Source organism: Fundulus heteroclitus, chromosome 5, assembly GCF_011125445.2.
Source record: "Fundulus heteroclitus isolate FHET01 chromosome 5, MU-UCD_Fhet_4.1, whole genome shotgun sequence".
In the NCBI taxonomy this organism is placed as follows: Eukaryota; Metazoa; Chordata; class Actinopteri; order Cyprinodontiformes; family Fundulidae; genus Fundulus; species Fundulus heteroclitus.
The window spans coordinates 19,991,349-20,013,904 of record NC_046365.1 but is presented as its reverse complement, the minus strand read 5'-3'; the positions used below and the strand labels follow the sequence as shown (position 1 = coordinate 20,013,904).

Genomic DNA, 22,556 nt, shown 5'->3' with positions numbered 1-22,556 from the left:
TTTATTTAATTGTGGGAAAAAATATAAATATCTGAATATCCTGATTAAATGTAGGTTGCTTGCATTGGGATGTACACATTTGTTGTTTGTCCATACTGACACATGTTCAAAAGAACAAACAACATGGTTATCTCTCCACTGGGTAGTCACTTATGTAACTCTCCAAAGAACTTTAATAGTTAACCATGGCCAACAATTATTTTTCACTAAATAGAGTTGGGTATGCTTTGTTACCAGAGCAAAATGAAGCTTTTTTTCTTTTTCTTAATCTTATTTTCACATTACTCAGCAAGTCTTTTGTAATTGGTACAAAAAGATCAAGAATGAAGTAATGCTTTGAACACCATACTACCCTTATCCTTAACGTGATATAGCTTTAACATGTTATTACATTACTATTGACAATTTCATTCATATCATATTATTAATATTTTGTAATCTGGCATTTTCAAGTTTAAGCAAAATAAAACTGTGACAGTGCATGAACAATCGTGGCAGAATTTCATTAAAATCCATTCACACCCTGACGGTGGTGAGCTATGTAAGTAGCTACAGCTGCCCTGGGGTAGGCTGACATACAACGGTGCCACCAGGCGCTCTGACCACCACCAGCAGGGTGGGTGAAGTGTCTTGCCCAAGGACACAGAGACAGTCAGTGCAGGGGATCAAACTTGCAACCCGCCAATTGCAAGACAAACTCCCTAACCTCTGTGCCACGTCACCCTTGGTAAAGTTTTACTTGGTAAGTACAATTTCAATGAAATATGTACTAAACATAAATTAATACTATAAATCTGAATTAAAAATAAAACTATTGTTTGACAGAATGCTTCGAAAAACTGAGTCTAAATTTCAGTAGAGTCGAGCCTGACCTTTCATTTGATGTCTGCCACCTTGAAAAACTCCAGCAATGAAAATCCCGGAGCGGGTTGTGTCAGTGCTTTTTAAAATGTGTTTACATTGCTGTCACTTTTACATTAAATGCATTTATTGGAGTAGTTGTTCCACTCGAACCGCTTGTTGAAAAATAAACCATTATGATCTTAAATGGGAACAGAAAAGTAAGACTGCTTAAAAATGAACTGCAACTAAACAATGATGACGTGAAGCAGTAGCTCTTGGTTTTTCAGTGCTGTATCATTCATGATACACCACTGTGGGTTTGCCACTGTCACACCCGAATTTCTAGCCTCGTGAGACCATCCTGATCTCGCGAGTTTTCAAGGTTTCACTCGCAGATCAGTCTGGATACTCTCCGTTGAAGAAAATTTGGAGCCGTTCACCAAACGAACGTCCAATCAGCGTTGGCTTTGAGGCGGGTTGAGGTGTGACGCAACGGGAAGCGCGTCAGTTCAGTCTTAACAGCATGGCGGCTTCAGCCGATGAAACTAGCGTTAGCGTGGCTATCGAGCAAGTTTTATTGGAATTACAGAGTATTTCTTTGCTGAGCTAACGAGCCTTTACCTGCAGCAGCAAGAGTAGCTTGGCTTGTGGTTGTGTTTTCGTCGTCGCGCGACGACGAATCTGATTGGTTCATTTGGCCCGTCTATCACCAACATAGGCCAATCAGCTAACCAGTATTTTCGCCCCTTCCCAAAATTACTTCAACGGAAGGTTTCCAGATGGATATGCGGAGCAAATCTATCTGGCGGAGTCAGGTAACCGAATTTCCCCATTGAGGGACATTATTCTTATTATTAGATGCTATCTGGGTATCAACTGCTTTTTAAATTACTAGAACATTTTGCATAAACACCCACTGGAATTCAGCAGTAAACTGTAAATGGGTGACTGCTGCGTGTTTCAGCAAGATAATGATCCAAAACAGATGACTAAACTGACACAGATTCACCCAAACACAAAGCCTTCTTCCATGGACATTACGATCTCCAGGCCTTAACCCTATAGATATCCTCAAGAGAAGACCTGGGACTCTAGAACCCCATTTCCACCGCCTTGGTTCGGCATTGTCTACTCTCCTCCACTCGCTTGCAAGTATTTCAGCAAGTCTTTTTCAGGGCCAGCCTGGGTTTCTCTGGCCCTGCTCAGGAGCAGGGTCAAACCAAGTGGACTTGAGTGGAGTTTTGACGTGAAAACACTGCTTTTCAGTGATTGGCCAGGAGAAACGAGAAGGTTTTTCTCCGAGGAAGTCCAGGAGAAACTGAAGAGCGACGGCATTAATATTAAGGACCACCATGAACGGAGTGGATCAAATCCAAATATAATTTTTTTATGTAAAATTTAACAATGCCAGAAAGAAAAAAGAAAAGAAAAAGGACACTTCAGCTCTCTATACACAGACTCACTGAGTCAAATTCATGAATTTACCAAACCGATCATTCATTTTACGAACACTGAAAGCCGTTAAGTTTGGTCTCTGAAGACTGTGTGGTTCAAAAATGTGTTCATGGCCAAGATAATCTTGCTTATAAAATTATACAAACATTTTTATTATTGGAGACTGCTCTGTTTCAAGATTGCACGTTGAACCTGTGCAATCTTGATCAGTCAGTCATTCTAAAGTTGCCTTACATAAATTTAAAAAGAATGTCTAAAAGGTCTTGCTTAAAACCCAAACACTTCTTCTAGACACCTCTTCACCACATCTTATTTAATAGAGGCAGATTGCTGTTTAAGGGTGATTGTTACTGTCTGAAATGAGAACTGCTGTGAGTGTAGTGGGCCTGAAGCAGCAGTTTAAAAGGCTACACCATTCATCTAGGTGACAGAACTGGCTTTCACAAGGACCCACATTTGAGCATAACCTCAGCTTAACTGCTGTCCTGTTGGCAAAAGGGGGTTGTATAAAGTACAAACAGCAGTATTACAAATAACTGTCGGCTGCAATTTTGTACAAAATTGTGAAATTTTGTTTCCACAATAAAAGATCAATTTGATTTGAAACTATTTCATCCATCCATCTATTTTCTAACACCTGTATCCTTTGTGAGGTCGCAAGGGGAGCTGGTGCCTATCTCCAGCTGTCAATGGACGAGAGGCGGGGTACACCCTGGACAGGTCGCCAGTCTATCGCAGAGACTATTTCACTTCTTTCATGTTTTTACTCGAGATGGCAGTAGAATTGTCTGTATCTGTATCGATTTGGAGGATAAAAACCTACGAGTGTCAATGTAAGGGTTTGCTTACTATATATTTCACTCTTTCTGTAATCATTGTGGTAAATGGTGCAACAGGACCAGTGGTCTAATTTGTTCCAGTCTAAGAAACTATAAGTGGCAAAACGTGTCGGTTCACCATTCAGTAATCAGGACTCCTAGTGTGCTCTGAGCATGAAGAAAGAGACACCTTTGTGTAGATCTGGGATGATCTGACAGAAACCTGGCACTAGGGTCTGCACAGGTTCTCTTACGACATCAGCCTTTTTGTTTGCAGTGGTGATCCAAACAGGAGACGACAGACCAGCGCTGTGTGCAGCCGGAGATTGCGGGGCAGGTTGTGCTCTGTGTGTGCATGGCTTTTACCATGAAGGTATGCCTCATAAGATAATTTGGCGATCTCTGTGTTTTGCTGCCAGGTTAACGCGTCGCCTCCCCCACGGCCCCCCTCCTTCTTCCGATTCCTTCATTGCCGCAGTAACTTATTAATTTCTGTCAGCTGGTTTTCCTGCCATTTAGAGATACTACCAAATCCCATTATGTTTGTCATGGATGAGGCGTATGGGCAATGCACCTCCTTAAAGAAGAATGGGGAAACGGGGATTGCATATGTGCTCACAATCACCTTTAGCTGATATGGGAGGAAGACGGGTTTGTCCGAATTTATATCCCGTAAATGTTTTAATGGGGAACGCAGACATCATGCATCATAATCGGCATCTTCTCCGTTTCTTAACCGGTTGATCACTAAACACTGTTCAGAGATCTGCGGGTGAAAAACTTAGAGGTCGTTCACGGCGGTTGAGATGGACGCTGCAGGTAGTCCCAAACTAAAATAAACAATGATGTTAAAATGCCAGACGCCACAAAGCCACAAACACTATATCTGCTGGTGTGTGCATGTGTGTTGTTTGTGTGGCAGAGGATTTAAAAGCTGTCACTTTGTAATTACCTCAGCAAATACAGGCTTGGAGAGAGTTGACTGAAGTCTACCAGTAAGACAGTCCTGGGAGAAAATAAGAAGTGACAAGCCACATAACACAGCGTGGGACGTAAATAACTTTTAGCCCCTTCTCTCTCTCTCTCTCTCTCTCTCTCTCTCTCTCTCTCTCTCTCTCTCTCTCTCTCTCTCTCTCTCTCCCAGTCTTCTTCATAGAAATGCGGATGATTCTTCAAGGATTTTAAAGGAGTGAGTGAGGGAGAGCTGAGCTGAAATGAGAGAATATCCCTCGCTTTCATCTTTAGAAGAAATCTCTGACATCCTCTCTCACTTGCTTTGATGAAAGCCTTTGGTTTCTTCTTTTGGGGGGGGGGGTTTATCCTCTTACAGTATAAAGTGTAGCTTGCATGCTTCAGTCTGTGCTCGACTCACACATGCATTCATTGTGTTGTCATGAGGATCGGCACACACCTATCTGGTTGCGCTCACCGTGAGTTGTGTAGGCGGCATGGCGAGTCTGGCCTTGTGTTTTTATGCATTTGGAGGACTTTTCAGAGCCAGCTCAAGTTGTAGGGCTGGACTTTGGTCAGACCTGTCACCCATCACCTCGGTCTGACTGTGAACGCGCTGCCAGATAGTTTTCAAACATTTACCAAAGAGGAAAACAAAAAAAACATTAGGATTATTTTTTTTTTTGTTTAGGAAAAGACAAATTTGTAACAACAGCTATATATCCTTATTTCATTCTATGTTGTCACAGTGTGTGTTTTTTTTCTCGCACTGTGTGATATCTGCTCTCATTCTATGTTATTGTACACACGTGTAACTGTGGGATTCTTACATTATAAACTCATCGGGAACAAGGCAGAAAGGTGTTTATTCCTTTTCGAATTGTGTTCTTAAGTTCTTGGGTTTTTATGACAATTGCAATTTATTAGAAAGCTCAGAAACAAATTGGTGCAAATTAAAATTTTCTTTCTTTTTATGTTGAAAATGTGTTTTTCCAGAAATAGATTAAAACCATTTTGCCCATCATTTTCATCAACTTCATTAGATTTTGTTGCGGTTCTTTGTGACAGTAGGCCTTTTGGGTTATTATGAAGTTTGAAGCTGTAATATGACAAAATATTGAACTGTTCAAGGGCTGTAGACATGGTTTAAGACACTGTGCACGTTTTCAGTCTTAGACCTTTTTGATATACTCGACAAGGACAGACGTCTCGACTTTAGTTGCTCCGGTCTTAGTCTACTTTCTCATGAGCTCCAGCTGGGTTGTTGCTGTGAAAGGACCGCGGTTGTTGCTGCAGCATGGTGTGAGCGTGAGCTCAGCACTAATCGCTGAAAAGGCCTTTACATGTGCATGGGGAGTGGTGACATGTTTTCTCGCCTCTTCCAACTCTTAGCGTGTACATTTCCACACAGACATACATTGATTTGCATTATATCCTTCAAGCTTTACTGTTTGGCCTCTAGCGCTACACCACTAGCAGCTTTCTATTTTTTTTTTCCCACCTTCTTCTCTCACAGCCTCCACCACTCCACCTGGCTGGAGTCCAGCAATAGATTGTTAATTATGGTTTGCACGTGATGCACGGTCTTTCCCTCAAATTCTGCAGCAGCGTTCTTTGGCAGACATCAAAGTGTCGGTGTTTCATTCCACAGGGATTAGTGATGGGAGTGTGATAATGCCCTTGCCTGCTAGGCGAATTAAACGCCCATGGCTGGGTGCAGGTACTAAGAATCAAATGAACACACAATTCATACCGGCAGTCATACACAGTGCATGCGCCCGAACAATGGGAGGAAAAAGAAAAGACATGGGTTTGACAGATTCGGGCATGTTGAAAACACAGCTAGACCAGTAGCCTCATTCCAGGGAAATACACGGTGATTAAACTGCGGACTAAACATCCAAGCAAACTCTCGTCTCTTTCATCTAATTCCTTTTAGAGAAAAAAAAGCATTACATTAGTCAGTGTGTCCATAGAGAGAGTCACAGTACATTGACTGTCCTTCACTCATCTCTCATCTCTCCCCCCATGGCAAATTGGATTTTTAAACGGCTCGTTTTTTTCATCATTCCCCCGCACTCATAATTGACAGCAGTTTTCTTTCCTGCTGTCCATTTTCTTCTACTTGTTTCTCTATGCCTTACCAGAAAACTTAATGAAAAAAAAAAATGTTGAAAACGTGAAAAAAAAACACAAAGATTTCAGAAGTCCAGTCTCTATAGCAACTCTCACCATCATTCGCACAAAGGACAAATGACAAGTGTTTAAAGGGCTGCGGGGCATTTTAATGTTCAGTTTGTTTTTTTTCTCGTCGTACGAGTAGGTCTCGGGAGACGGGCAGGAAAAACAGCCATGAAAGGGAAAATAACGGCGTCAGAGGGAGAGACACAGGCAATAGAAGCTCGTCCTTGGTGATCAATGCAGGCGCTGTTGTCTGTTCTTACTTCTTTGTCCACAAGGACGAAGGCGTAGGAGAAAAGGCAAGTGATGCATATGAGCATTGTTTATAGGCCTCATACCAAACACCTGGCGAAACGCACGCCGTAGGTGTCTGTGCCCTGCTCACACAGCAAAATGGACATTTTCAGGCTGCTGGAACGCAGGCCTGGTGACATCAGGCGGACATGTGTCTCCAAAAGGACAGAAACCAAAGCGGAATTCATCCAAACAGCTGATGAACAAATTTGGTATTTATGAACTGATTTTCAAAAAATGTGATCCAGTGTTATACAGGTTGGTTGCAAACATCTCACTTGTTTTCATTCTGTTGAAATGCCAGGGTTTCAGTTTCATCAGATTTCTGCTGAGGCTTTTGTGATCCTTTATATCATTCTCTGAGACTAATGAGTAAAATATCAGCACATTCAATGCACTGGAAAAATATGGACTATCAAAATTCAAGCTACCGAGTCTTTGCTCCAGCCACCTTCTTTATGTTTGGTCTATTTCAGTGACTGTACAGCATCACCCCATTAAGGCGTGGCACAGTCACTTTACCAGGTCTTGTTTTTGCATGGATTAAGACATTTTTAGAAATGATGCCATTTTTATAAGGATTATTTTGAAAAGAACAAATACAAAGATCATTTTAGAAAACTCTTTTTACATGGACAGGGCCAAAAAACCTCGCAGTCAATGTATGAATCTACTGCAGGAGTCTTCAACTCCAGTCTTTGTAAGACACTTTTCTGCTACTTTTAACTGTATCTCTGCTCTGAAACAACATGCTAAACAACATTTCTTTATTACCACTTCAGCATGTCATCATGTTCTGCAGTTTCTTAGTAATCAGTCATTCATTATATTTAGAAATTTGCATGCATTATTGCTACTTGTCTGTAGCTTAGTGGGTCACCTCTTACTAATTTCAGCCCAGGAGATCAATCCAAATGTTCTTCACACTTTGATGTGCCGTTCGGCACGGATCCAGACCGGAATCTGTGCATTGATTAAGATTGGGCTTTATTATGGTTTCTGCAGTTTAAACTTTACTTGAGTAAATTGTAACCTCCACTTAGCACAAACACTAAAATAAGTCCAGAATAAAAGTACGACTAAAATAAAATGAAATGACTGAGATAGGTAAATGACCCTACAAATGTTTAGGATTTTTGTACTCTTCTCAACCAAATGTTTTTTTCTGTATATTAAAGCTTCTACTTTAATGTTTAGATCTCAGAACATCCAGGAGAAAATAGTTGTTTCCATTAAAATTTTTTAATGTGCATTTTGAAGTATCGCATTAAACGGGGTAAATTTTGAATTAACTCACTAAATTCGGCAAAAACCTTTTTACCCCTGCTTGAGGTGTTTTTTTTTACTTTTTTGAAAAACACTAAATGCACTACAGAGGAGATGGAAACACATATTGTTGAATCAGTTCTGATGTAGCGAACGTTTACCTCACATGACTGATCAGATGTTTCTGCTGCTAGTGTCTGCTCGGTTATTCCCATAACCCTAGAAAACAGGTCTGGAAGCAAAAACAGGTACATGTGGACCGACGAAGAGACACAAGCATTTATAAGTCTCATCCATAAAAAATAAAATAAAAAAACTCGCCACATTCACAGCCTCTCTCCATTACTGATCTGTGGTCCGGGCTAGTTAGCAAAATCTACTTCCTGTTCATTACGGTCAATGTCAACAAATGACAACGTTACGCCGTGCGTCTCCCAGTTAATTTGCTACAGACCAGTAAATTGTGAGCATGTCTAATGTGTATCCCTGCAATGGTGACAAAATATGAAGCAGATTTTATAAAGATTAATACAAGTAAACAAAATAACAGATTGTGCTTGTTAGGTTAAGTCAAAGTTGCTGCAGCGGTGTAAACCTGCAACATTTATGTGAATATATTTGCTCTCCTTGTTCTGTAAGAAAAGCACTTTTTCTCACTGACAACACTTTAATGCTCTGCTCTCATTGTTGTCATGATCTCAAGCTTGTTTAGATTCCATGCTGTCACTCTGTGTTTTCTGTCTTACTTGAAACAGTACACGACTGTACAAACTTGCAATTGGGCAATGTGACTTCCATATCAAATAAAAGTTGCAACAGCTTTTAGTTATCTTGCTATTTCTTTGAAACACTCTACTCATAAACAGTTATACAAACGTGCTTCACTCTTGGTTTTTTTTTTTTTTTTTTTTTTTTTTACAAAATATGAATAAAATCTGAATTTGATCACATAAACACAGTAGAAAACCTCTAATCATTTAGGTATATAAAAACCTGTTCAATAGAGCCTCTGGTATCTGTAACGGTTGTGTGAAGGTTTCAGAGGTTTGTCAGAGAACATCAGTTAACAAACAGCACCCTGAACAACACAGCAGACAGGTTGGGGAAAGAGTTGTAGAGAAGTTTAAAGCAGGGTTAAGTTATAACACAATAAACCAGCTAAATCTCACAGAGCACTGTTTAATCCATCGTCTGAAAATGGAAAGAGTATGGCAACACCTGCAAACCTACCAAGACATGGCCGTCCGCCTAAAATGGCAGGCCGAGCACAGAGGGCATTAAATAGAGAAGCAACCTAGTGGGGGAGTTGCAGAGATCCAGAACTGAGGGGGAAGTATATGTTGGCAGAACATATATTAGTGACACATTCAAAAAATCCGGACTAACGGGATGAGTGGGGAGAAGAACAGCTTTGCTAAATTAAAAAAAACATATCTTCCATTTAAAGTTTGCCACCAAATACGATGCGTGGAGGAAAACTAACACTACACTCTGAACACAAGATCACCAGGAAGAAACATGGTGGTGGCAGCATCATGCTGTGAGAATCTGTTTCCTCGGCAGGGACAGGGAAGCTGTTCAGAGGTAACAATATAATGATAGTGTGTAACATAAGATAAGAAACACCTTTACTGTACTACAATTGGGAAATTCAGGCATGGCAGTGGCAAAAACACTTAGAAAGGGCTACACACTAAATCAGTAATGAATGAGCAAGCTAATCTAATCTAGAGTTTATTCTAAACCAACAGAGAATGAAGTTATCAGAAAGACAAATATAAAACCCAAGTAAGTATTGCAGAGTACATTTAATATGTATGTGAAATATCCAAAATAGTGAACGAAGTAAAATTTGCTCCAAGGTGTCTATGTAAAACTCTTATCGGTCAGAGGTTTGGAATAAATCCTTAAACACCAATTTCAATGTTTACGCAAGGCCAATGAACTTGTCGTATTGTCTACATAATTTTATATAGAGTTTCTCTCAGCTGTGAAGTACAGTATGTTTGTGCTTGTTGGTATGGTTAGTGCTAAAGGATTAAAGGATAAGTTGCAGACAGACAGATCAACACAGACTGAAAGCTGACCTTTATTTCTCCTTGTACTCTGGTTTAACAGCCCGTAGTGGCAATGGAAAGAAAGGCAAAGATAAGGGTGGCAACAACAAGGGGGAAAGAGGGAGTCTGAAAGAGATTGTGAAAGAAGTAAGGGTAAAAAGATGAGAGCATATAGGACCAAAAGAAAACACAGCAATAACAAAAAAGGTTAGCCTTAGCAACAGACAAATATATCTCTCCACCTGTAATCGCCTCCTGCAGGTCGGCCTCTGCCTTGCCTTGACTTGCCACAATCCTCCTACTAACACCAAACCAAGCCATCAAACAGCTATCGCTTCTTCTGCCCTCCCCCCCCCCCCCCCCCACCCCCCTACCCTCCCTGTTTTCTGTTTACGCTCACACACAAGACCTTGATGTTTTTCCAATAATTGGCAGCAGAGGTTGACTTTTTCTTTCTCTCCACTCCTCTCACCCCCTCCCTCTTTTTTTTCTGTTTATCTTTTTCTCTTTTTTTTCTGCTCTTCCTCTTCCTTTAGAGATGAATAGTTGGCCCTGGATCAAAGGCAGACTCCAGCCGGCCATTCTGACCACCACAAAGGGGCGTTGGGCTCTGGCGTGGGGCCAGGTGCTACACATGGTCACATGGGGACAAGCAGTGCAGATGGGCCCTGCGGAGGCCTTGTCGCCCTCCACCCCCCATGGCTGCATATGAGAGGTCAGCGGCTAAAGTATCAGAGCGTGTGCTTCCTGTAATGTGATCTGGTTGTGCAACTGATTCCCTTTTGTTTCCATCTGTTTTTTTTTTTTAAACGCTTTTGTCTCTCTTATTCTACTTCCCGGTGCAACGGTTATTCATACATATCTTTTTATTCTTCCTTTTTTTTTTTTTTCCAGTGTACAGATCTAAGACTTGGGCCGCCTGTGGAACAGAACCAGCTGAGGTAAACAATTTCCCCTCATGGACAGACCAGCGTGTGTAAATGTTAGGGAGAACCCAGCTCCAGTTTAGTCGAACATTTCCCCCTACCTTCAACAGTCCTTGTTCAAATATATAATCAGAGCAGCCAAGACCTATGCGGCTCGGGCCAGTACAAATAAATCTATGTGGAGGACACAAGAATGTGGTTAGATAAAACAAATGAACAAGTCTCTGTACTCCAAACATATATGTAATATCAGGCCTGGTTTTCAGCTCCTTTGGCTGATGCGCTTGGAGAATTTTTCTGTGGATGGCAGGAATGAAGTTACTGAGTCGATCTTGATTCTTGATTTGAAAGCAACTTTTAGATGCTCTACCTTAAACATACAGTCAGATCAATGTTTTTTCCCCCCCTTGTATCAAATTTGGGACAACTACAATTTTTAAAACAAAACTTAGAACCCATTCCAGATTTGTTTATGTCTGTCCTTTGCTTTACGTCTGTTTTTTATCTACAAAGTTGCTCTTTTTGCGAGTTTTATACAGCATGATTGTGACATATAGAATGTAAGGGAAAAACTGAAAAAATAAATATATATAAAAATAAAATAGATTTTCTAGAGAAGTGCACATACATTATGGGTAGCGGTGGCCTAGTGGTTAGCGCAGGAAGGGTGTTCTGGAAAGGCTGCAAGTTCCTCGGTTTGAGTCCCACAAATTGCCATTCTGGGATCCTCAGCTCCATAATGCTGCCCAGGCATCAACACAGTGATAGTTTACTACTCCCTACGGAACGGGTTATATACAGAGGACAAAGTTCACTCCAATGTGCCAAAGTTGCAATTACAAATAAAGCTGATTATTTATAATTATTAAACAGTATCACAAAGAACAACAGAGGGCAAGGATAGTATTAAGTTGAGATGCAGCCAACAAGATGATGGCATCTCTGGGGATCAGGTAGCAGATTCAGTTGACAAGACAAGAGGGAAGCTGGCCGGAGTAGATGGGAAGATGGATGGAGCTAAGTACAGGATCATCCTGAAAGAAAATGCTCCAAAAGACTGGATGAGGAAATTCACCTTCCAGTGGGACCAAGATATACAGCCACAGTTACAATAGAAGATAGGTATATTTAAAAAAAAAAAAAAAATACGTAAAAGTGCAATATTTTTTCCAGTTAACTCAGGAAGTGAAACTCGTGCTATATAGAATCATTACACATAAAGTGATATGTTCCAAGCCTTTGTTTCTTGCAATTTTGATTGGAATACTGCAAAAAAAAAAAATATTATCGAAAACTCTTGAGCCTTTAAATGGCATCTCATTCTGGGTCAGTAGGCTACACAATCATGGGGAAGACTGCTGACTTGACAGACGTCCAAAAGACATTAATTAACACTATTCAGTGTTGATTGATGCTGTAAGCCACAGTAGGTAATTGCTGAAAAAGCTGGTTGTTCAGAGTTCTGTATCTCAGGGTTTTACCAGAAAATTGAGTGAAAGGAAGAAGTATGGGAGGAAAAGGTGCACCGACAAAAAGCAGAACTGCAGCCTTGAGGGAATTGTCAAATTAAACCCATTCCAGAATTTGGTGGAGCTTCAAAAGGAATGGACTGAGGCTGAAGTCAGTGCCTCAAGAGCTGCTACACACAGACAAATCCTACACATAGGCCACAAGCATCTTACCTGGGCAAAGGAGAAAAGGAAGTGGACCATTGCTCAATGGTCCAAAAATACTAATTTCAGATGAAAGTAAATTCTGCATTTAATTTGGAAATCAAGGTCCCAGAGTCTGGAGGAAGAGTGCGGAGGCACAGAATCCACGTTGCTTGAAGTCCAGTGTGAAATTTCCAGTCAGTAATAGTTTGGGGAACCATGTCATCTACTGGTGTTGGTCCACTGGGTTTTCTGAAGTCCCCTGTCAATGCAGCCATCCACAAGGATATTCTAGAGCACTTCATGCTTCCCTCTGCTGATAAGCTGTATGGAGATGTGGATTTGATTTTCAAGCTGGACTTGGTGAACCTGGCCACACTGCCAAAGGTACCAAAAGCTGGTTCAGTGACCATGATGGGCCAGAAAACCTTTCTGTAAAAACCCATAGAAAATCCATGGGCTGTTGTCAAGAGAAGACAGATGACCTGAAGGCAGCTATCAAAGCAATCTGAGCTTCCATTACAGCTACACAGCGCCACAAGCTGATCCCCTCCAGGCCACAACGCATTAATGCTGTAATTCATGCAAGAGGAGGCCCTATCAAGTATTGAAGGCATAGAAATTGACAAACCTTTCAGAAGCCTGACATTTGTGCTTAACACATAATTTTGATTGGTCTAATGTGATATTCTAAGTTTCTGAGATTCTGAACTTTGGGCTTTCTTTATGTGTAAGCCATAATGATCAAAATTATATCAAATAAAAGCTATAAATACTTCTCTCGGTGTGTAATAAATCTCAATAAAATAACCGTTTCACTTTCTGAAGTGACATTTATTTTAGATGTACCTGTTAATTAGATCCCATCATGATGATGTGTTAGAATGGCCCAATCCAAAACCATATCTTAATTTGGAAATGTGAGTTAACCCATTCTTCATTCAATCTGACTGAGTTTAAGCTATTTCTTTTTAAGTAAAAATGTCAGAAAATAAGTCTGTAGACATGAATAGCTGGTAAAGACATAAACCTAAAATTTAGCTTTTATCGCAGCCAATTTGAATCCAAATGTATTCCCCCATTTTTAGTTTACACTGACAAAAAATGTTCTGCACATTTCACAAATTTGCACTCCTTTTTCTCAGTCTATCACATAAAAATATTGATAAAATAAGTTTGCGAAACAACTAAATTTTAAAAAAGTTGTTCTTGCAGCTTTGGTGGGAAAAGAACAATTGAAACAGGATGTTAAAAAGCAGACATGAATTTCAATCTTATCGATAAAAAGAGGCAACAGCAGTATTTCTCCTTACACTGCCTGCTGACATGCATAAATCTTCAGCGTCAGCCACATGTTTAAGATTAGATGTTCTCCTCCGTCAGATGAAAACACAGTCAACAGAATTCAGGCTGAATCCCTGCTGTTTATGAATTAATTTACTCCACACACACACACATTTTCTCTTTTGGGGTTTACAGTCTGAATCATGTCCATTTTAGTGGAGAATGATGTAGCAAACTGAGTTCATGCAAATAACAGGGTGTGGTAACTTTGAATAAAAATTCTCATAATGCAACACAAATACTGTTTCCATGTCCAAAACACACAGCCATTTTTTTAACTAATTACTTCTTAAATATTAATTTCTGTGAAACGTGTTCCTGTACTCCAGTCAAAAACAGATTTAGATCTAATTTTTCCACAACTCCTCTCTCTTGTTAAGAGATTTACAATCTTTGTCTAACTTGTGCAATTTTCCGGGCACGTCTCCAGAATTTCCATGTTTTGCTCCTTCAACATTGATTGATGAAGCTTTTAAGAGATATCATCTTTTTATTCTCAAACAGTCGTCCTTTTTAGAATTGGTCACATCTAATAAAATTGGTCGCCTTAAATTTATGTCCCCTGTAAAGGATTTACACTGGGAGGCAAATGGTTTTGAGGAAATGGTTATCACAATATGTCTACATGTAACGCCTGCAGCAATGCTACACGACTCGTGTGCCTTGGTGGAAATAATCACTGGCTTCCTTAGTGGTGCTGAATATCTCTTTTGTTCTTACAAATACTTTTAAAGATTTTATTTAATAAATATGTATCCTACACACATACACATTGTTCTCTCTTCATTTTAGAATTGCCGCTCTATTGATTTAGAAGCTAAAGCAAAAGTTCACTTTGTCTGCGTTACGTTTTTATTGGTAATTTGTAATTCTAGGCAGTCATTTGTTTATTCAGCCTTTATTTGCTTTGGCCTCTATGAGGTAACTTTAAATAGAGTTTTAAAAGAAGACTTGTAGCTTTAGCGCTGAGATAAGGTTTTAGCCTGAATTCTAGCTTGAATTTTGGTCTTTTTTCCCCTTATTTTAATCAGTTGGTGATGATGCCGTTAGTATGTAAGGAGATTCTTGCTTCTCTCTGACAACAGTAACTCCTGGGTTAAAAGCCTTCTGAAATCAATTTATTAATATTTTTAATAGCAATCAAATATATTCCATAATTTCAATTTCATTCAGATATCATAAATGTGTACTTTTCCAAACAAAATTACAATACGTTTAATAAGAATAAATGAAATTGTAATATAAAGGCACAGTTCTAGTGGCTCGTCGGTTTTCGTCTGCCCTACTCGGCTCCTCCACGCTCAGATAATCTTTGCCTGGTTTAGTGATCTGATCGGCCTAGAAAGGCCTGGAAGAGGGAAACGCCTCCCAGGGGGGCAGCAGGGTGAGCAGTCCATGATGGGGTGGGAGGGGTATTCTATAGTTGTCTGAGCCCTGGTCATGCAGCATCTCTGAGCAGTGTTATGGATGGAGGGAAGCGCTCTGCAGATGAGCTCTTCGTCCTCATCCAGTGGCGCTACCAGGGGGGTGGTCAGGGGTGCCCCCCGCCCCCCCCCCCCATGCCATGTCCTGGCCACCCCACTGGCCAGTTTAATTTGCAGTAGCATCAGTTTAGCATTTCATCCCATGATGCACAGCCAGCAATACTGTTATTTGAATCTGCCAGTGTCTACTTTCCCCTAGTAATTTTTTTGTTTTTCAATATATTATTAAATGTACACCTTATTCCTAATATAATCACACACAAAGTAATTGTTCAACTCAAAATGTACTGTTATTGGTCTATACATATTAGATCATTAGTAACATTAAAAATCAAACAATAAACCAAAATATGTTAGTAGCCGTGTTTACTTAAGTCTTTCTGATAGTTTTCTAAAGGCAGCTTTACTACAACAGCAGAATAAAATTCTGAAATTATGGCTTTTAGGTTCAGTGTGCCACCCCAAGAGTTTAAGTGGCTCCATCTGGCCCCCCCCTCCCCTATGAAAGGTTTCTGGAGGCACCACTGTCCTCATCCCTCTCTCTACACTCTGAGGCATTGCAGGCCCCAAACCAGACAGAGATGCAGCTGCTTGTCAGTGCGCCCTCTATTGTCCAGCTGTAGTAAATGGTTAGGATGGGACAGGGGGAGGTTTGCTCTTCTCATCTGATGCAGGAAGTGTAGACGCTGCTGTGCTTCACAAGAGCAGAGGTGTGGAGGAACATGGTCAAGTGTCTACGATCTTCACCCCCAGGAATTTGAAGCTGCTGACTAGCTTCACTGTGGCGCCCTTGATGAGGAGGGGTGTGTGACTTGGTTTCTTACATCAACAATGATTTCTGACTGCTGTTGTTCTGAGTTTGACAAAAAGGCCTTTAATAGACTATTGCATGTATTGAGGGAATTAGAATGGCTGATGAAGAAGCAAAGGTGTTTTCAATAAAGTCCAGTGTTACACCGTTTTCCACCATTCTAGAAGGGGCTGTTTTGCTGACCCAGGTGTACAAAATACGTTTATCTCACAGCCCCAAAAGGAAAAAAACTACTATACAAACCATAGGGCTCAGTGACCTAACAACTGTTAACGGAAAGATTATTATGTTATTTGACATATTGTCATCATAAATACGTAATTGTATTACATACCAGATATCCTACATTAGCTTCTTATAATTTGTTAAAAAGTATATGCTTAGTGCTTTAAATACAATCAATATTTGTACTAATTATTAATATATTAATATATATAGCAATTTAAGTAGCTCCAAACAAATGTGTTTTCCTTTATAATAGCAGCAGCAGCGTTTCCTTTCTTGAGTCTGATGTGTTTCAATTCTTTAAAAGGCTCCATCAGCAGATGTTGCTTATTTGGTGCTAAGATTGGCTCACCCAACTCATCCATTTTAGTATCAGTGAATCTTTGATTAACCTCATAGTCTTCTGTAGACAGCCAGGGGTGCACATTTAGCTGGATTACTTACAACCTGGCTTGACATAGTCACGTTTCCTGAGCCTTGATTGGGCTTTGTGAAACGGATAAAGCCAGAATGCGCTGATCACGCTATGTCAAGCCTGGATTTCCAAATGTAGGTTTTGTGAAATAGGCCCCAGGTGTTCATCTCCCCTCTGTTGGCCAGTTTGAGGTGTCCCAACACTCACACACGTTAGTGTTGTTCTTCTTCAGTCGTTCCAGGTTCAGATGGAGTGCAGAGGAGACAGCATCCTCTGTGAAACGGTGGGAGCGGTAAGCAGGCTGGAGCAAAACAATAGAGGAGGGGAGTTTGGAGATGATGTGGTCCTTCACCAGACTCTCATGATTGACGTGAGTGCGACAGGGCGTTGATCATTCAGCGATGAAGTTGTGAGGCTTCTGGGTACTGTTATGATAGTTTCAGTCTTGAAAACATCAGTCTTCAGCAGCAGAAGACTGATGTCTTCTGGCTTCAGCCAGCTGATCAGCACAGTCTTTGATCGCCCATTCTGGTATGTTGTTGGGGCTCACTGCTTTCTGTGCATCAAGTCTTCTTAATGTTCTCTGGACATCAGCTGTCTCAAGTGTGAACGCCTGTTCACCTGGGTGAGATGTGGATTTCCTTACATGAGTGTTGTTGGGAGCTTCAAACTGAGCAAATTAAGTACTGAGTATGTTGAGAAAATATTTGCTGTCCTCACAGAGGAAAGGAGCAGCCTTGGTCTCTGTGATGGTCTGAATGCCTTGCCACATGCTTCTGGTGTTTTCTGGCTCATGGAAGAATCGCTGGATTTTCTGAAAATAGGTACACTTTGCTGTTTTTATGGCATGGTTCAGGTTGGCTCTGGGTGAAATGCGTGGTTCTCTGTCGCCCACTTGAGAGCTGCATTCCGTGTCCTCAGCATTATGCATAAGTCATCCTGGTCATCCAGGGTTTGTGAGTTCCCCCTGGAATCAATTAAAAGGTTGATGAAACTTTGTTCAGTTTAATCATTGTAAGTGTACACATTACATTATTCCTTGTTATATACTATATTTTGCTAACAGTAAATAACATGAATTTGGATTTTTTTTTAACATTTGATGATTTGTTCAGAACCATCTGGAACAAATACATAAATCTAGATTTATTTCTTTAAGTAAATTACCATTAGTTTTAGCTTTACCTTTCAGGAACCACTTCCCTCAGCATTTTAATGATTAAAAAAGGGTGTTAAATACACAAGCATGGCATACTTTTCAGATCCTTGTTTGTAAAAATCTTACCATTCATCATTTCCCCTCCCACTTTACAATAATGCGCTATCTGATTTTTGTTTATCTTTTACTCACCATGGTTTTTACAATAATGACTCTTAAATCAGTCTGCGTTAACCCCTAATTGGTAGTTTTTAAATAGTGCTGTAGAGATAAAATGACTAGAGTTTATAATGGTCTGTCTATTAAAACCTCCAGTAATATGCATTCTTGTTTGCTACTAACATGATAACATGTGAAAAAGAGACATGAGTACTTTGGCAAAGTGTAATATCGCTAAGTAATGGTTAGTCCATTGTGTTTTTCACAAGCCCCCCTAAGATCTCATCATCTAGCATGAACGGGGAGTAGCATAAAGTTATTTATTTTTTTTCTTTATTTAAACATAAAGCCTCACTGAGATCAAAAATCTGTTTTGTAGGGAGACCGGGTTACAAGGAAGGCCTACAAAAAGATAATTAAAGTCGGGATTAGGTCCTGCTCAGCAGAGAGAGACAAGCAAGGTTTCCCTGTCTAAGCTGTCTGACACTAAAAAACAAGCTGTGAGGAGTCACACCTTCCTTTACAAAAGTCCATTGGAGGTAAGATAGTGACTCCTCATAAATTCTTTACACTACACCACTTACAAAAAAATCTCTTAAAAAATATATAGATTCACTATACAGTTCAGCCTACCGCACAGAGGTTAATAAAAAAGTAAATGAACCCCCCAAAACGGGCTCAACCACAATGAAAAAGTAGTTCCAACTTAGATAATAGCTCACTTACCACAGAGAGCCTCCTAATTAAAAGAACTGGGGGGAAAAAAAACTAATGAAGTCACCTAAATAGGGTCAACTATTTGGTTGTTTAGCATCAGAGGTAATGTCTTTGCCGTTACAGAAATTACAAGCAAAACCAGGCTGGTGTTGTTTTTCTGTTATAATGGGCATTATTTTCACTTTTATGTGTTCCTCCTACAGAGAAAATAGGCCTGATCTCTCCCTTTGTGGTTGCTCCAACTGTTCACTTCCACCTCCCACACAACACATTTTCCCAGGCAACAGTGTTCTTCCAAAGTTTACACACAATAAATAACGCTATGCCCAAAGCAGTTAGCAGTGGCCCCGCTCTCTCCCGTTTCCTGGCTGGAGTTGAAATGAAATGGTAATTTTGACTTGAGGAGGATTTCAAAGGGATGGCCTCCACTTTTCATCTTGATGCATACCACGAGCTCGCCGACACATTCACGCTGGGATTTGAAAAAGAAAAGAAAACTAAGAAAAGAGAGAAAAAAGCTGAATTTTAAGGGTTCTTTTTCTATGAACTTCCTTCTTTTTTTTCCCCTGCCATCTCCCCAAAGATAGAGAGATGTAACGTTGTTGAGATCTCTTCCCCTAGATGGACGGCATTTATATAAACAACCACCCCCGGTTCAGGGATCGTTTGATTGATGTGTCATTGTCCAAAGATTGTTTCCAGGCATTTGAATAGATAATTCAGCATTTGATGTAGACATTTCTCTTCAAAGGGCCAGGGGGCAGATGTGGGGGTAGAGCAGAGGTGTCCTCTATCTCCCAAGCTATTTTTGCATCCAAGGCTTCAACCAGCTTCAACCGTCTGCTTGTCACTGGGGAGATTGACTGACACTTGAATCATTCTGTTCAAGATTGTAGTGCCGTTTCCAAAACTCCATCTGAGGGCTGCCTGAACACTCTGTTATGCAAATACCTTTGTCTCAAACAAAGGAATGTAACAGTGTAAAGATGCGTGTTGTGCCTGTTTGTTTTCCAGGATTGCCTCCAGTCGGATTGCAAGATTGGACCAGGAACAAAAGGCGCTGCAGAAGGATTGTCAGAAAATTCCAGTATCTTGGCTTCCAGGAGTGAGAAATGGTGTTTAAACATCCAAAACAAGGTGTGCACATCCTGCACTACAAAAGAACCCTCTAAGGTTCTCTCGTCAAAGTCTTATCAGGCTCATCCAGTTGGCACTGCAATACCAGGGGTCCACTTCCCCGGTGCAGGCCAATTACAATCCATTGTCAGGCAGTCATTAGGGACAAGTCAATATGACTAAAGCTTGGTGTGGGAAAAGAAAGCAAATAAAAAAAAAACATGTGATGTCTTCATTATCTCCCAGCTCTGCGGCCTGTGTAAAAAAGGGCCAGGGTTAATTACTACTGATTACACGTCGGCGCACCAAGGCTCAGCGAGCATACAGATCGCACAGAGGGGGCCACAGAGACCCGGAGAGGAAAGGATGAGGTCGTTTGCAGACAATGATGTGAAATGAGTGTCAAGTGGTCCTCCTTGGTGGGTTCAGCTGTTTGGGAAGCAGATGAGGAATGTAGAGGAGGCACCATGACAGTGGAGTTTATCTGCCTGTGTATGCATTTGTATCTCTCTTCTGTGTGGACCTCGAGGGTCGTTGCTGTTTTTGTCGCTTAAATGACTATTGTTGGGGAGTAAAACTTGTGATCTTCTTTATTTTTTAATTCCTGCTCTTTTAATGTTGAGGAAAAACTCTCTCTTATTTCCCCATTTATTCTTTTGCAGGGGCATGAGTGGCACGTTTATTATTATACTATAGCACCTCAACCTGATTTAACTCTGTTTTTTGACATGGCCACTTAAAAAAAAAAAAATCATTTAGCTTTTTAAGCCATTTATTCACCATCTGCAACTTTCTTGGTTTGTATCTTTTGTACATCTTAAGACAAATAATGCTGCACATACGTCTTTGCAAAATGGCTCAAGCTCAGTCAGACTAAACAGGGAGCATTTCTAAAAATCTTGCTGCAGACACATCACTCTGACTGGGCCACTCTAACGCATGAATTCCTCCCCATTGTATCCCAGGCTGCATGTTTAGGGTTGTCCTGCTGAAAGGTGAACCTAAATTCCCAGTCTCCAGTCTTCTGTAGTCTCTAACAGGATTTCTTCCAGGAGGGCCCTGTATTCAGCTCCACCATTGTCCCATCAACTCTGACCAGCTTTTCTGTCCCTGGCTAAAAAAAAGTCCTCCCTATGATTCCATCATGAGGTTTCACAGTGAGGATGAGATGGTGTGTTCAGGTTGATGTGCGGCGTTAGTTTTTACACACAGGATTTCCATATTAGCCAAACCGCTTAACTTGGGTCTTGTCTGACCAGAGTACATTCTTCCACATATTTGCAGTGTCCCCTACTTGGCTTGGGCAAACTGAAAAAAAAAACACTCAATTTGGCTTTAATCAATGGTTTGCTTCTTACCACTCTTCTAGAAGTTGGAGTCCACAACTAATAGCTGTCCCATCAACAAAATACTCCACCTAAGTCATAGATCTCTGCAGCTCCTCTGAAATTACAATTGACCCCCTTGGCTGCTTAGTAAAGTAGCATTTATGTAATAACCTTTTCAACTTATGAAGACTGACTGCTCAGCTCTAGTTGACATATTCAAAGCTTAAGATATTGTTTTACAACCTCGCCTTGCTTTAAGCTTTCACACAACTTTATCCCTGACTGTGTTCCTTAGTCTTCTTGATGCAATTTGTTCACTAATGTTCCCTCTGAAGCCTTCACAGAACAGCTGCATTTCTATTGAGATTAATGTACACACAAGTGGACCCCAGTTAATAATTAAGTGACTTCTGAAGGCAAGCAGTTGCACTACATTTCATTTAGGGCTATCTGTTTTAAAAGGGCTAAATAATTGCACATTACACTTTCTTTTAGATATTTACTGATGTAATATAATTTTTGTTCCTCTTCATAATTATGTGTTATTTTCTGCTGATTTATCTAATAAAATCCCCCAAAAAACATTTAAGGTGGTGATTGTAACGTGGCAAAAATGTTTCAGGGTGTATGAGCACTTTTTTGTCAACATCCATAGCCATAAAAACTAAAACTTTGACAACCTGATCATAGGTGCTGTACTGAAAGACAACTTGTAGTCAATATTCAGACTAATGTCACATTACAATAGTATTGCTGACACGCCGCACTTCTACTGGACTCTGTGCCATAAAACCGCTTATACCACAGGAGTGGCACTGAAATAAATAGAGCAGAAAGTACAATATTTATACCCAAACATGAGCTCACAGTGTGATACACAATAGGTTAGGAAAGTCAAGTCTGGACAAGCAACTAAAAGGTCAGGAAAACCCTCCGTTTGGTAAGGTGGAGAGCAGTCAGTGAACTGTGTGTATGCTTTTACTTTGGACTGAAAACTTGCTGCACTTTTAAGCTAGAAAACTCCTTGTCAACTTAAATTAGAGCAAAAAACAGTTTTAAGCTTAAGACATTCTTTGGGGAATACTTAGAAATAGCAAACCATTATGGGTAAATTTCAGGTTTCATTTATTGAAGTGCCATTTCACATACAATGCCAGCTTGTTGAGATTAGGTTAACATAATGAGCAGTCTAAGGAGTCATCTTCTCTTTGTACATTGCCCAAGTCATCTAAGGCTGCGTCCACAAGAAGACGGGTTGGGCTGCATCCGACAAACTTCTTAGTCAGTTTGAAACCGGCTCCCAGAGTGGGAAAGTTTGACTTTCCCAGTGCGAGCAGCATAAACCTAACCTCTCC

The 22,556-nt window shown here is 40.4% G+C and overlaps 1 long non-coding RNA gene across 1 annotated transcript in view; it reads left to right on the top strand.

Moving 5' to 3' along the window:
• LOC118563163 overlaps positions 1–10,574 on the top strand; it is a 48,082-nt gene extending 37,508 nt beyond the window's left edge. The window contains exon 3 of the long non-coding RNA XR_004931061.1: positions 10,402–10,574. This is a non-coding gene — a long non-coding RNA (uncharacterized LOC118563163). The remainder of the gene's footprint in view (positions 1–10,401) is intronic.
• The last annotated feature ends 11,982 nt before the right edge of the window (positions 10,575–22,556 follow it).